This window comes from Mus caroli, unplaced genomic scaffold (assembly GCF_978045245.1).
Source record: "Mus caroli unplaced genomic scaffold, Mus_caroli_1 scaffold_5, whole genome shotgun sequence".
NCBI lineage: Eukaryota > Metazoa > Chordata > Mammalia > Rodentia > Muridae > Mus > Mus caroli.
In genome coordinates, this window is record NW_028227260.1 from 28,208,966 (window position 1) to 28,224,017 (window position 15,052).

At 39.1% G+C, this 15,052-nt stretch overlaps 1 pseudogene; it reads right to left on the reverse strand.

The window, feature by feature from the left end:
• Nucleotides 1–10,055: 10,055 nt before the first annotated feature.
• Nucleotides 10,056–12,352, reverse strand: LOC110286611 (heat shock protein HSP 90-beta-like; annotated as a pseudogene).
• Nucleotides 12,353–15,052: the final 2,700 nt, after the last annotated feature.

Here is a 15,052-nt window from a genome sequence, read left to right on the forward strand (position 1 = left end):
AGTGTTCTCTCTCTCTCTCTCTTTTTAAAAATCTTTTACAGTCCAGATTTTATCCCCCTTCTGGTCCACCCTCTGACTGTTTCACATCCCATACCTCCTCCCTCCACCCCTCCCAATTTCCATGAGGATGTACCCACCCCTCCCCCACCCTCCAGACCTCCCCAATCCCTGGGGCCTCCAGTCTCTTGAGGGTTAGGTGCTTATTCTTTGACTGAACACAGACTCAGCAGTCCTCTGCTGTGTATGTGTTGGGGGCCTCCTATCAGCTGGCATATGCTGCCTGGTTGGTGGGCCAGCGTCTGAGAGATCTCAGGGGTCCAAGTTAGTTGAGACTGCTGGTCTTCCTACAGGTCACATTCTTCCTCAGCTTCTTCCAGCTTTCTATAATTCAAGCACAGGGGTCAGCTGCTTCTGTCCATTGGTTGAGTGCAAATATCTGCATCTGAGTCTTTCAGCTGCTTGTTGGGTCTTCTGGAGGGCAGTCATGATAGGTCCCATTTTGTGAGCACACCATAGACTCAGTAATAGTGTCAGGCCTTGGGACCTCCCCTTGAGCTGGATCCCACTTTGGGCATGCCATTAGACCTCCTTTTCCTCAGGCTCTTCTCCATTTTCTAAAATATTTTTTATTACCCTATATGTGGAACAACATTATAAACTAACCAGTACCCCGGAGCTCTTGACTCTAGCTGCATATGTATCCTCTAATTCTAAAACCAACCATAAAAAAAATAAAAAATAAACTAAATTTTAAGTCATTTTTACCATTGTTTAATATTAGTCCATCCATTAATCTTAAGAGCTCTTCATACACTAGCAAGAGTTTGCTGCAAGGACCCTGATATAGCTGTCTCTTGTGAGACTGTGCCGGGGCCTAGCAAACACAGAAGTGGATGCTCACAGTCAGCTATAGGATGGACCACAGGGCCCCCAATGGAGGAGCTAGAGAAAGTACCCAAGGAGCTAAAGGGATCTGCAACCCTGTAGGTGCAACAACATTATTAACTAACCAGTACCCCGGAGCTCTAGCTGCATATGTATCAAAAGATGGCCTAGTCGGCCATCACTGGAGAGAGAGGCCCACTGGACATGCAACCTTTATATGCCCCAGTACAGGGGAACGCCAGGGCCAAAAAAAATGGGAATGGGTGGGTAGGGAAGTGGGGGGCGGGAGGGGGGGAGACTTTTGGGATAGCATTGGAATTGTAATTGAGGAAAATATGTAATATATATATATATATATATATATATAGAGAGAGAGAGAGAGAGAGAGAGAAACAAGATAAGATATTCCTCTTTCTACTTAAAATTTTAGAGGGTTTCAATCTGTCCTAATGGTCACGATGTAGTCATCTGCATCTTGGTGGCACAAGCATGTGGAGGAAGATGCTTACATCATAGTAGACAGGAGGCAGAGAATAATGCTAAAAACAGAGGCCAAGCTATAAATCTTCAAAGACCTGAATTTATTGATCCGCTTTTGCCAGTTCGGTCTTACCTTCCAAAGAAGTCACAGACCACTGTGCTACGACCACCACCACCCACACCAACACCACATTTCTACAAAAACAAAACAAACAATCAAACCCCACAAACATTGACTGAGAGCAACAGCTCTTATTTTGTTGGTTGTAATCCTTTTGGGGGAGTCACATATAAGATCGCCTGTATATCAAATATTTACATTATAATTCATAACACCAGCAAAATTACAGTTATGTAGTAGCAATGAAAATAATTTTATGGGTATGGGTCGCCACAACATGAGGAACTGCGTTAAATAGTCACAGGGCTGGAGAGATGACTCAGTGGTTAAGAGCATTAACTGCTCTTCCGAAGGTCCTGAGTTCAAATTCCAGCAACCACATGGTGGCTCACAACCATCCATAATGAGATCTGATGCCCTCTTCTGGTGTGTCTCAAAACAGCTACAGTGTACTTACATATAACAATAAATAAATCTTTGGAAAAAAAAAGGGTCACAGTCTCAGTAAGGTTGAGAACAACTGATTTAGAGTACAAACCTGAGGGTGTAGAGTGTTATTCAGCTAGTAGACTGCATAAGAGTACAGTCATACCATGTGTCAGGTCCTGGGTTCAGTCCTCAGAACTCAATGCGCGCACACACACAGACAACACAAACATGCTCAGAAACACACACACACACACACACAGAAAGAGTGAGATATCAGATAGTCGGACAACAGTCACACACACACACACACACACACACACACACACACACACACACACACACACACTATTAGCCTGTATGGTATGGTAATCATTCCTATTCAAACCAGAATAAGTGGATTCTAGGCACAGTCTCAGCCCTCAAATAATAAAAAGTAATTTGTGAACATTCCAAACTTGAAGTTTTTTTGGGTGCTGAACACTATTCTGACTGTCCCTAAATGCTAAATGCAGTGATATGTAGGCACACCAAGCCTTCCAGCATGACACGGATCCTTTATGTTTCTGTCACACTTGTTTATTCATTGTTCAACTCATACTGGATGTGCATGCCAGATAATTAGGTTTATGATGACTGTGTATGCACTGAGCAGGGACAAATGTTTTTCTTGTCATTATTCCTGAAACAACATAGTATACCATCTATTTATATAACATTTACATTATATTTGCTGTTACAAGTAATCTTGAGGCACTATAAAACTTATGGAAGATATGCAGTAGCAAATCTTATAGCCTTTTTAATGAAGGGCTTAACATTCATTATGATATTCAAGGGGGTTTCTGGAACCATTAACTCTGGACCCTGGGGAGAAGGTATACTTGGAAAATTTACAGAAACATGGTTCATTAGCTATGTATTTTTCTCAGAGTCTATCTGCTTCCTACTCTCTTACCCTGAAGGCTGAAACAGTGGTAATATTAGCCAACTACTCTTTCAGTAGAGTATTTAGGGGCAGAATCTTTAATTTGTCAGAATAAGCAGGTAAGGTTTGCTCTTAGTGCTAAGAGAGGCAAAAGCTGAATGTGGCAAGCCCAAGAGGTGACTGCAATGCTATGAACCAGAAATGGTTTGCCAGTTCCATGAAGGTATAGAGTAGGATACAGAAGAGAAAACTGTCAACAGCAGACCCATGAGATGGCTTCGCAGAGGTGCTTGCTCCCAAGTGTGATGACTTCATTCCCCCCAAATCCAAAAAGATGGCTGGAGAGAACCAATAGTTGTCCTCTGACCTCCATGGGTGTGCTTTAGTACACTTGTACCTACATTCACACACACACACACACACACACACACACAGAGAGAGAGAGAGAGAGAGAGAGAGAGAGAGAGAGAGAGAGAGACAGAGACAGAGACAGAGACAGACAGACAGACAGACAGACGGACAGACGGACAGACAGACATTTTCATAAATAAAAATAATTTAACAAATATAGAGATATTGTTAATGTCAATGAATAGCGAGGTCAGGAATGAAATTCAAGAGTTTAGGACATTTGTGTCCAATGAGGCCCTGGGGTTGGGGATTTTTTTCGTTGGTCACCTGCCATGTAGTGTATGAGTGAGTTGGCTCAGTATAAAGGCATGGGCTTGAAAATTCCCTAGTTTTCTCAGTAAGAATTTGTGGCTTGTTTAGGAGCTTTCTTGAATTAGAAGGCTGGTTCCCACAAGTACCCTGACACCTCACCAGCTTCTGCCACCACCTCTCCTCTTTCTCCAAGCACACAGGTGACATGGTGGCAGAGAGAGGGATATGGGAAGTCTGGGCTTAGCCAAAGGCAGAAAAAGCCACTTACTTATTGTGTGAGTAGGGTTAATAGGAAATAAAAGGCAGCACTGTTAATTGTTCTTTAGCTATTAATAGTCACAGCAAGATCTGTAACCTCTTCATTAGGGCAATGATGAAAAGTTGGAGGATTTAAAGCACACAGAATGAATTCTGACTCCATATCTACCATTACCTTACCTTTATGTAACTCAATCACCACAGATAGAGAATAAAGTTAATAAATTATTGTTGGACAGCTTCATTGAGGTAATATATAAACTACTTAGCACTGTAACAGGCATAAAGTAAATGCCTAATAGTGGTGATTTTTACTTGGGATAAAAAGCTGGGTAGAGTCTCCCATCTGAATTGTCTTCCCAGGTGCTCACAATCTTTAGGGCTTGGGATGGTGCTTAATAATGCAGAAATGTTGTGGGATAGAAATAGACATTACAATGATTGTGTTAGGGTGCATTATTGATTTGAGAGAATCCTGAGGTGAACTCAACAATGGACAGTATTCATGTTGTATGACGCATTCTAGGATAAGTCTAGTAGATCCAGGCTGGATTGTTCAGATATAGGTCTAGAACTTGGCTGTCCAGAAGTAATTGGATAGTTTTTGCCACACAGGCAAAAGCAAAGGGTAAATGCAAACCTTTTCCTAGAACTTACTGAAGATCCAGATCAAAAGAGTACAGATGAACAGAAGAGTCTCAGAGAGCTGTGGGAAGACAGACAAAAAGTTCATCACTGAAACCAAGACACAGGTATGTATAGGGACCCATCTGGAAGTTGTGAGGATCCAGAGCAGCAACACTGTATAGGGGATTCTAGTGGATTTACATAAGAGGACTGGTAGACTAACATTTGGTTTTATAGACTGCCTGCTAAGTAGTGGCTTGGGTTGGTATAGTCTAGGGATGACAGTTTTAATAATTTTATTAGGTGATATCATTTCTCTTATGAGAGGAAATAGAGAACTCAAGGTATGAAGCAATTTGTCTTATATCACTCAACTGATCACTTGAAAAGATAGTAAGGTGGAAATGAATCAACGGACATTGTAAGTAAGATGAATCACCATAAGTAAGAGAACTTGAGTAGTTTTATTACTTTTTCGGAGACTTTATTAGATTAAAACTTCCATGATAAGGACTGCATTCTAATTTCATGGCTCAAAAATGAAAATTGGAGTCAAACAACTTATCAGCTGTGTGATCAGAAGAAAATTACTTAACCATTCAGAGCTGCAGTTTTCTCATCTGTAAACTGAACCAACAATAGTTCCATTACTCCTCTGTATCTTCAGTGAGATTTGTTCCAGGCAACCTTGCAAAACTCCCAATCTACAAATGTTCAACTTCCTTATTTAGAATAGTAGAGTATTTGCATACAACCTATACACATGTTCCTATATACGTTAGAACATACGCAGAATTTCTCATTTAATTTGCTGGAGGGAGGGAAGGAACAAGGAAAATGATGTACTGATATTGTAACTTGAAAAATAATCTAAAAGTTATCTTTAAAACAGTTATTAATAATATAATACAAATGTTATTACTTATTATGTTGTATTGTTTAGGGAATAATGACAATAAAAATGGACATATTCTATCCAGTTGCATATTATTCATCAAAAATCATTTCAGTCCACACTTGGTTGAATCCATAGATGCAGAACCTGGGGAAACAATGCTGGCTGTACCTACTGCTTAGGGATGTTACATGACTTAGTTAATATAAATAAAGTACTTATCAAAGTGTCTGGCTCATGATGCATATTAAGTTGTAGCTAAGTTGTAGTTATTAATAACATTAGTTTATTAATTAGGATTATAAAATCATTAATTTATGTAACATTTTTAGAATGCACATACATAATAAATGTTCAATATATCAATATTTTCTTTATAAACAAAACAATTATAATTAAATTAACATTGGCCTCAGAAGAAATGCACAAGCCTTACAAACCCATGGTAGACTACCTTCCTTCCAGAAATCTGAGAAACATCTTTCTGTTAAAACGTTCTTTCTTTCTGAAACATTTTTTTCAGTTTTAGAAGCTACTTTAAACATAATTTATTTTACTTTTTTGTGTTGGGATTTAATCTAAGGGCTTTGCACAAGCTAGGCAGGCAAATTCTCTGAGTGACATCACCATTTGCTAATATATCCTTTTAATTGCAAAATAAATAGCACATCCTAGGATGCACAATACTTCCATCACTGAAAGGACCTAGTGCTAGTTAATTGCTGGACAAGATGGATCTACAGAGGACTAACAGATAATCACCATGCTACCTAATACAAATAATCTTCAGTGTCTATTTTATAGATAATAATATTAAGGTGCCTAAGATAACACAGCCACTAAAGTAGCAGAGGTTTTATCCAACTCTGTGCCATCTGCTAGACTCAGTGGCTCATACTATAATGTGTGATCGTTGGACTCTGCTTTCTTCAAGGTAGGATAAAGGGAAAGGATGGTGAGTACTAGATCTTGAGCTATGGAACTGAAAAGCAGAAAGATGTATAAAAGAATACAGTGAGTCCAATGGGACCACTTTAGTCAAACTCTGTGTGTGTGTGTGTGTGTGTGTGTGTGTGTGTGTTTTGCAGGACAGACTTAAAACATTGGACTTTGACTCATGAGTTCCATACTGCAGAAGTTCTTATTTTCTTGAGATCTCAAGGGACTTCAGGATCAGAGCTGGCCCCAAAGCTCCCAATTTGTGGTGGCTTTGCCAGCATGAGAGAGTTCTACCTGTTTTAGCCTACAGGGGCTACTTGATTTTGCTTACTATCATGGGCACTGTTTAATGTCACTATTATGGGCACTATTTATGGCACAATTAAACATTATTTATGTGTTTAATTTATCATCAGAGATATGTTCAAAGAGGCATAGAAAGGGAAGAGAAGAGACTCTTGGCATGTGGAATCATTTGGGGACAAGTATGAACAAGTCATATTTGTTAACTCAGGAAATAACATTACTTGCCTGGAAGAAAAGAATTTAAGTTAGATAGTAACAAGAACTGATGGAAATTCAATGAGGAGGGATTGTTTTAAAGAGGGATTTGACACATAACAATTGACTCTCTGTGAGAAGTGATTGAATATCTGAGCTGGAGAACTATATGCAAATACTCAAGGAATATGTTGCTTACCTATATGCACTGACCTGGAGGAATGTAAGACAAAAGTTCAAGGCTTGAAATTAAGGAGTTCTCTGAAAGACTATGAAGCACTTCCTTTTGAATACAACTGTGTGGTAAGAAGATCAAAGCCACAGAAAAAAGGACCAGAAAGAAGGTATAATAAGAAAGAAAGCAGTTGACACCAAGGAGGCTTGCTGTTCTATTTAACCACATTACTGCTTGTCTTAGTTAGGGTTTTATTGCTGTAAACAGACATGACAAAGGCACCTCTTAAAGGAACTTTTTTTTTTTTTTTTTTTGGTTTTTCGAGACAGAGTTTCTTTGTATAGCCCTGGCTGTCCTGGAACTCACTTTGTAGACCAGGCTAGCCTCAAACTCAGAAATCTGCCTGCCTCTGCCTCCCGAGTGCTGGGATTAAAGGCCTGTGCCACCACGCCCAGCTAAGGAAGAACATTTAATTGTGGCTGAATTACAGGTTCAGTTTCAGTCCATTATCAAGGTGGGAACATGGTAGCATCCAGGCAGGCATGGTGAAGGAGGAGCTGACAGTTCTACATCTTCATCTGAAGGCCGCAAGGAGGAGACTGGCTTCCAGGCAGCTAGGATGAGGATATTAAAACCCATACCCACAGTGACATGTACTTCAAGAAGGAAAAAAACTTATTCTAACAAGGCCACACCTCTTAATAGTGCCACTCCCTGGACCAAACATATTTGAACCATCACACTGCTTAAGATGAGATCTCTGCCTAAAACCAAACTCTCACTTTGCTTTATTTGCCTCATATTCATCCTTTTATCCTTCTAGCCATAATCCATTCTCCATGATGGTTCCATGGTCTCTCAGATAATGTTAAAGTGGTTGCCTCATTAATTCCTTTTTTGTCCTATGTTAAGAATTTCCTCCCTTCCCATGAATTCCCATCCTTTTTCTCCTTCCTCATTCTCACCTTCTTTTTCATCTTCCTCCTCTGTTTCTTGTCCTCTCTCATTTTTTTTTCTGACTATTTTTGAAGGCTTAATACAGTCTAAGGAAAATCAAAGAATAAATGTAGACAAGCATTTCCTCTGCCTGGCTTCACCACGTCAGGAAGTGATTCAGTTTCTTATGTGATGCTATTTTATAGGCCATCAGAGAAAATGAAATCTTCCACTATTGCTGGCATAGAGAGTACGGTATAATAAATAATTCATTTGGGCTTGGAATTCCCTGAGTTATAGGACTGTCTTTGCTATGCTAATTAAAGAGTCAAAGTTTAAGGATAAAGGGTGGTTGCCAAAAAATCTAGCAACATAATTAGAAGATTAGAGCTAAAAGGAAACATTTCATAGAAGTTGGAGAGGCTATAGACTGAATATAATTGTGTGGCCAAAGATTTAACCAACCATGCCTGTGTAATGAAGCTTGGTATTGGACATATTAATGTGTTGCAAAGGTGAAATGTCTGGATTTCACAAAGATAGTGTTAGAGACTTTGTACCACTCCTATCACCAAGACCTTGCCTTATCTACTCTTCACATGGTTGTTCACTTGTGTCATTCCTAATAAATTGGTAAGTATCAGCACAGCACATAATGAAGCATTAAACCTTAAAAAGGATTATGTGATACCTTGACTTTGTAGTTGACCAGGAAGAAGCATAACTTTGTTTTACTTCCATTGATGGCTAGCGTTTGAACTGGGAGTAGTTTTTGTAGGACTCAGCCCTCAACTACAGTGTCCAAACAAAGCAAACCAAACAACTTTGTCCTTATCTTGTGGTGGTAGCAGTAGTTCTATACAACTAAATTCAGGATGGAATGGATAATCACAATAAACCCAGTTGGCACCAGATAAATGATATGAAGCATTGGCTTGGTAGCAACGGAGCAAGAACTGAAGATAAATAGCAACAATTTATGAAGTGGGAAAGATTATTCTGGTCTATTGTGTGAGACATAAGTAGGGGAAAAAGCCTGAAGAATAGTGTGACATGAGAATTACTTGATTGGTCATTGCTGCATTTGAAAGTGGGATATAAGAAGCTGTTAGCTAAGGCATACAGGTATCTTTGAAGCATAGGGAAAGGAATACAGTTCCCTAACACTGTGAACTCTTCTTCAGACTTGTATTAAAATTATATAGACTCTTAAGGAAAATAATACAGACTTATATCTTCTTTGCTGTCCACCTTTAGCTACATTGGCCTCTATTGTGTTCTGATAAGATGCACAATGTTATTTTGGCTTTTCTACATTTGTTGAGACTTGCCTTGTGTCCTTATATGTGACACATATGACTCCTAATGATATATTGCAGTATCCATATATCAGGGACTCACTCAACCCTCATTACAGAAGGGTTTGTTTTTTGGTTTTTTTTTTTTTTTTTTTTTTTTTGCAGTAGATGGTAATCTACATCAATTAGGGAAAGAATGACATCTTCATGTCCAGATTTCTGATCTTCTGAACAAAGCATAATTCTTGATTTATTTAAAATAATTACTTTCAGAAATACTTTAGATTCATGCATGAAGTCTGATGATTATTTTATCAGCTTTGTCACAAAGAAAGTACTTAATATTTTATTGTTAAATGTAGTTTTCCATTTTAAGCTACTATATATGATGGATAACATATAGACAAGTTTAAAGTATGGCCCTTATATTTTGCATCCTAGATGAACTCATTTATGGGCCAGTAGTTTTTCTGTCAGGTGTCATGGAATCTGTGAACCAAAAGAAAATTATGTTGGTCTGCATAGCTTTTATAATTTTATTCTTATTCCATTGCACTGATCAGACTTTCTTGTCTATGTTTTCTAATGATGATATCAAATTTTCATTTATTTTTCCTTGTGTTAGGGAAAAATGATTACCATTAGCGGTGGTATTAGCTGTAGTTTTATTCAATGGCTTTTTTCTTTTTTCTTTTAATTTATTTTGCATACTTTTAATTTCAGAACAAAATAAAGCAAACAAAATGCACAATACACAACACCCAAACCTGCTATTCTGTGGGAGGCGATCTTCTTGCCTTAAGGCACAGAACAGGATAGAAGGTTCTTGTAGACATGAGCAGAGAGCCAGGTGGGTTAGGCCAGTCAGGGCTGCTGGGGGAGCCACAGGGGTACTATACAGAGGGCAGGGCCTCCAGGAGTCTCTAATCCACTTCTTCCATGCGCGAGGCATCCTCATCACCTTCCAGTGGGGGAATCTCATCAGGAACAGCAGCACTGGGCCCCTCTGCAGTGACCTCATCTTCATCGGTGCCCAAGCCTAGTTTAAACATGCAGTAGATGCAGTTGGAGTGGGTTTGGGGATCCTCAAGTGAGAAACCAGAGAAGAGCAAAGCAGTTTCAAACAGCAGCACCACCAGGTTCTTGACAGCTTTGTCGTTTTTGTCTGCCTCAGCCTTCTGCTGCAGGGTTTCCACGATGGGGTGGTGTCTTAGTCAGGGTTTCTATTCCTGCACACACATCATGACCAAGAAGCAAGTTGGGGAGGAAAGGGTTTATTTGGCTTACACTTCCATACTGCTGCTCATCACCAAGGAAGTCAGGACTGGAACTCAAGCAGGTCAGGAAGCAGGAGCTGATGCAGAGGTCATGGAGGGATGTTCTTTACTGGCTTGCCTCCCCTGGCTTGCTCAGCCTACTCTCTTATAGAACCCAAGACTACCAGCCCAGAGATGGCACCACCCACAAGGGGCCTTTCCCCCTTGATCACTAATTGAGAAAATGCCTTACAGTTGGAGCTCATAGAGGCATTTCCTCACCTGAAGCTCCTTTCTCTGTGATAACTCCAGCTGTGTCAAGTTGACACAAAATTAGCCAGTACAGGTGGTCAGGGTTGATCACCAGGTGTTTTTGGCCATCATGTAGCTCATCGTAGAGTTGTCTCACAGTGCCCAGGCCTTCATGATCCATTCCATGTTGGCTGTCCAGCCATAGGTGCTTGTCACAATGCAGCAGGGGGGAAGATACAAACCTATTGGAGATTGTCACTTTTTCAACCTTCTTCTCCAAGATCTCTTTCAGGAGCTTGCAGAGATTCTCAAATTTTACCTTGCTCTCCTCCATTTTCTTCTTCTCTTCCTCATTCTCTGATAGCTCCAGGCCCTCCTTAGTCACCAAGACCAGACTCTTCGCATCAAACTCCTTGAGCTGCTGCACACAGTCCTCATCACTAGGCTTAGTCATTTACACCACCTCGAAGCCCCACTTCCTCACACACTCCACAAAGGCAGTGTTGGCTACTTGCTCTTTGCTCTCACCAGTGATATAGTAGATGGACTTCCGTGTCTCCTTCATGGGAGATCCATACTCTGACAGGGAAGTCATCTCATCTCCAGACTGAGAGGTATGATAGAGAAGGAGCTCAGAGAGGCGGCGACGGTTAGTGGAATCTTCATGAATTCCAAGCTTTAAATTCTTGGAGAACGCCTCATAGAACTTCTTGTAGTTCTCTTTGTTTTCAGCCAACTCAGAGAAGAGCTCAAGGCACTTCTTCATAGTATTTTTGTGGATGACTTTCAGGATCTTGTTCTGCTGGAGCAATTCTTTGGAGATGTTCAGGCGCAGGTCCTCGGAGACAACCACACCACGGATAAAATTGAGGGACTCAGATATCAGCTCATTACAGCTGTCCATGATGAACACCCAGCAGACATACAATGTGATGTTGTTGTTCTTCTTCTTCTCAAAAAGGTCAAAGGGAGCTAGCAGGGAATGAAGAGCAATGCCCTGAATTCCAACTGACCTTCTACAGAGAAGTGCTTAAGTGCCAACTGGTCCTCCCAATCATTGTTGAGGCTCTTATAGAATTCACCATACTCCTCTTGAGTGATGTCATCTGGATTTCTGGTCCAGATAGGCTCTCTTGTTCAGCTCCTCCTGGTCAATGTACTTCTCCTTGATCTTCTTTGTTTTCTTTTTCTTGTCTTTGCCACTGTCATCTTCCTCATCAGATCCCACATCTTCAATCTTAGGCTTCTCCTCATCCTCCTTATCTTCCTCCTCTTTCTCACCTTTCTCTTCCTCTGCCTTATCATCACTGATCTCCTTCTCCCTCTCCTTTTCCAAATAGAGGATGATGGGATAGCCTATGAACTGCAAATGTTTCTTCCCCACTTCCTTGACCCTCCTCTCCTCTAAGTACTGTCTGATCTTCTTTGAGGTGAAGGATCACTTTGGGTCAATGGGCTCACGATGGTCTGCATGGACGGTGAAGGGTCCACCAGCAGACGGCTCCCAGGCATACTGCTCATCATCGTTGTGCTTTGTGATCACAACCACTTTCTCTGCCACTAGATAGGCCGAGTAGAATCCTACACCAAACTGCCCAATCATGGAGATGTCTGCACCAGCCTGGAGAGCCTCCATGAATGCCTTTGTGCCAGACTTAGCAATGGTTCCCAAGTTATTAATGAGGTCAGCCTTGGTCATGCCAATGCCAGTGTCCACCAGAGAATGAGTCACCTTGGACTCTCACGGCAAGCCTAGGCTGCATGGAGGTGACTCAAGAGATGGCTTTTTTCATATATTATATTTTGATCACATTCTTTACTTTCCCACAACTGCTCCAAGATCCTTCCCACATCCCTCTCTATCCAACTTCATGTTTTTTCTTTCTCTGAGGGAAAAAAACAGTAAGTTAAAACAAACTTTTATGCTCATTCTCTAAACAACTGTAAATATAGAAAACATGAAAGAGACAGGAATGGGATTTATTGGTCTTGGATAGTAATAATAATAATTATTATATATGTTATATATGTGTTATATGTATGTATGTATATACATACATGTATGTTATGTGTATATATATATGTTATATGTATGTATGCATGTATGTATGTATGTATCAAGAAAGAAAGCCTAGAGTTGTGAGAGAATTGGCTAAAGGCTGAAAATGGCAAATGCCTCAACAGAGTGCTTGGGAAACAAAAGAAAAAAAAATCTAAGGATTACAGCTAGCTTTGTTTCATTGGTTGAGGAATTAATAGTTTAATTTGATTTCCTAATACATAATTGTATTTAAACTTAAAGCTGTATTTTATATGGGCATGAGTCATATATATATATATATATATATATATATATATATATATATTCAAGTTGTTAAAACACTGACTGCTTCTGCCTGGCAAATTCTTCATGGACATAGATTTGTTATGGCATCCCTAGGTAGATGATGGATTCTAAGGTTTAATATACTTAGACCAAATAATACCTTGTCCTGCAAATCTATTATTAATTTTATTATTATTATTATTCCTGTTGTTGTCATTGTTATATGTAAAATGTAGAATATTTTCCTAATCTAACTGAGTTTTTTGGGAGAATATATATATGACTCCTTTGCCATCACTTGATTGGAAACTAGAAGCCAAAGTTCCCTTTTATATTTGAAGTGGGATGTTCATAGAGCTGGAAATTCTAGAAAAACTATGCAAGCATGAGGTCTCCATACCTGTAATTTTTAGCTATTATTTTGCTCATTTTGTACCTGTTCCTTTTTGCTTCATAAAATTCTATAAGTATATTTGGAAAATGGCTCTGGGCTTTTAACATACTTTGCAGAGAAGGGAATAAATGCTTTTTTCTTTAATACCATACTGTTCCAAGTTATAACATTTTCTAGCATTATCCAAGACCAATGAATTCCATTTCTGTCCCTTTTATGCTTTCTATATTTAAAGTTGTTTAGAGAATGAGCATTCCATTCCATTTTGGAGGACCCATTTTTTTTTATTATGCCAAAGTTCATTTCCCAATGGCATTGAAGTGAACACTGGCTTAGGGCTAAACTCTTTGAACTTCATTTTACTAATCTGCAAATCAATAAGGCTGAACAATGTTTCCAAAATCACAATCTCTGAAATTTTATTTGTGACAGTAAATGATTCAGAAATCATTTACATATTCATTCAGTCATCAAGTATTTGCTGAGCATGTACTATGCATCAAACACTAGACCAAGTAAGGGTACCATATGGTAGCAGATACAAGAAAATGATCTAAGTTTTTACAGATCTCAAATAGGGTTTCTTTTCATGCCAAAGACCTTTTCTTTAGGGCATGAGATGCAATTGATAGGTTTATTTTGGACGAAGAGTCAGGTTTTATTTGCATTTAGAAAGTCAGGTTTTATTTGGTGGAAATTAATGAAGAGCACTTGCAAAATTATCAGAGTTTGAAGTAAGGAGATATGGGGACAGATCAAGTATTCATCAAGGTAAAAGAATGAAATTTGAGGGCCTCTTGAGTGTTTGATATTGTAACCAGTGTAGAGCATGAAAAATATTAGGTCCAACCTCTCTCAGCTAGTTTGAGAAGAGAGTGTACAATTCCTTTAGAAAGGTCCAAACACAAACACCTTCACTCACATTGAGATGAGGAAGATGACGGTGTGGAGTTCATTATGATGATTAATTCCTCAGTGTGGATGCAAATCATTACAAGAGTGACAAAAAAGAAAGAAAGGTTCCCTATATAAAGCAATCAATTCAAACTGCACATAGAGGACCTGAATTCTGACATCAAAACATTTACACATAAAAAAGAAATATAAATCAACCCTTTCTTAAAGACCCAGCACCAGCTATGGACTGCCTATGGGAGACTCAATTTTGCTTTAACAAATCATAGGTTGATGCCATACAGATTGTGACACTGAACTGTAATTCCAGCAGTTAGAAAGCTTACAGAGTTGGAGCACGGACTCACGAAATGTCTGGGATATATAGTGAGACTCTGTGTCACCAAAGTCAAGGATGAATTAATGAAATGAAGTAAAAGAAAGAAAGAAGAGAAGAAAAAGAATGAAAGAAAAAACAGGCTGAAAGTAAAAGTGAAAAAAATCAAAGCAAGTATTTTATGACAATGAAAACTGTAGAAGCAAGGCAACTGTACTTATAGATTTCTTTAAAATTGCATTTTAACTAAAAATACCTTGGCAAAGATCAAGAAAGTCCTTACACAATGATAAAGTTGTCAGTGCAATACTGCATTTATACTCGTGTATGCATATGCACCTAACCACACACACACACATATATATATATATATATATATATATATATATATGAAAATATTTACAGATGTGAAGACAAGCAAACATTGTACTAAGTTGTGGGAAAAGCAATGTTTTTCTCCT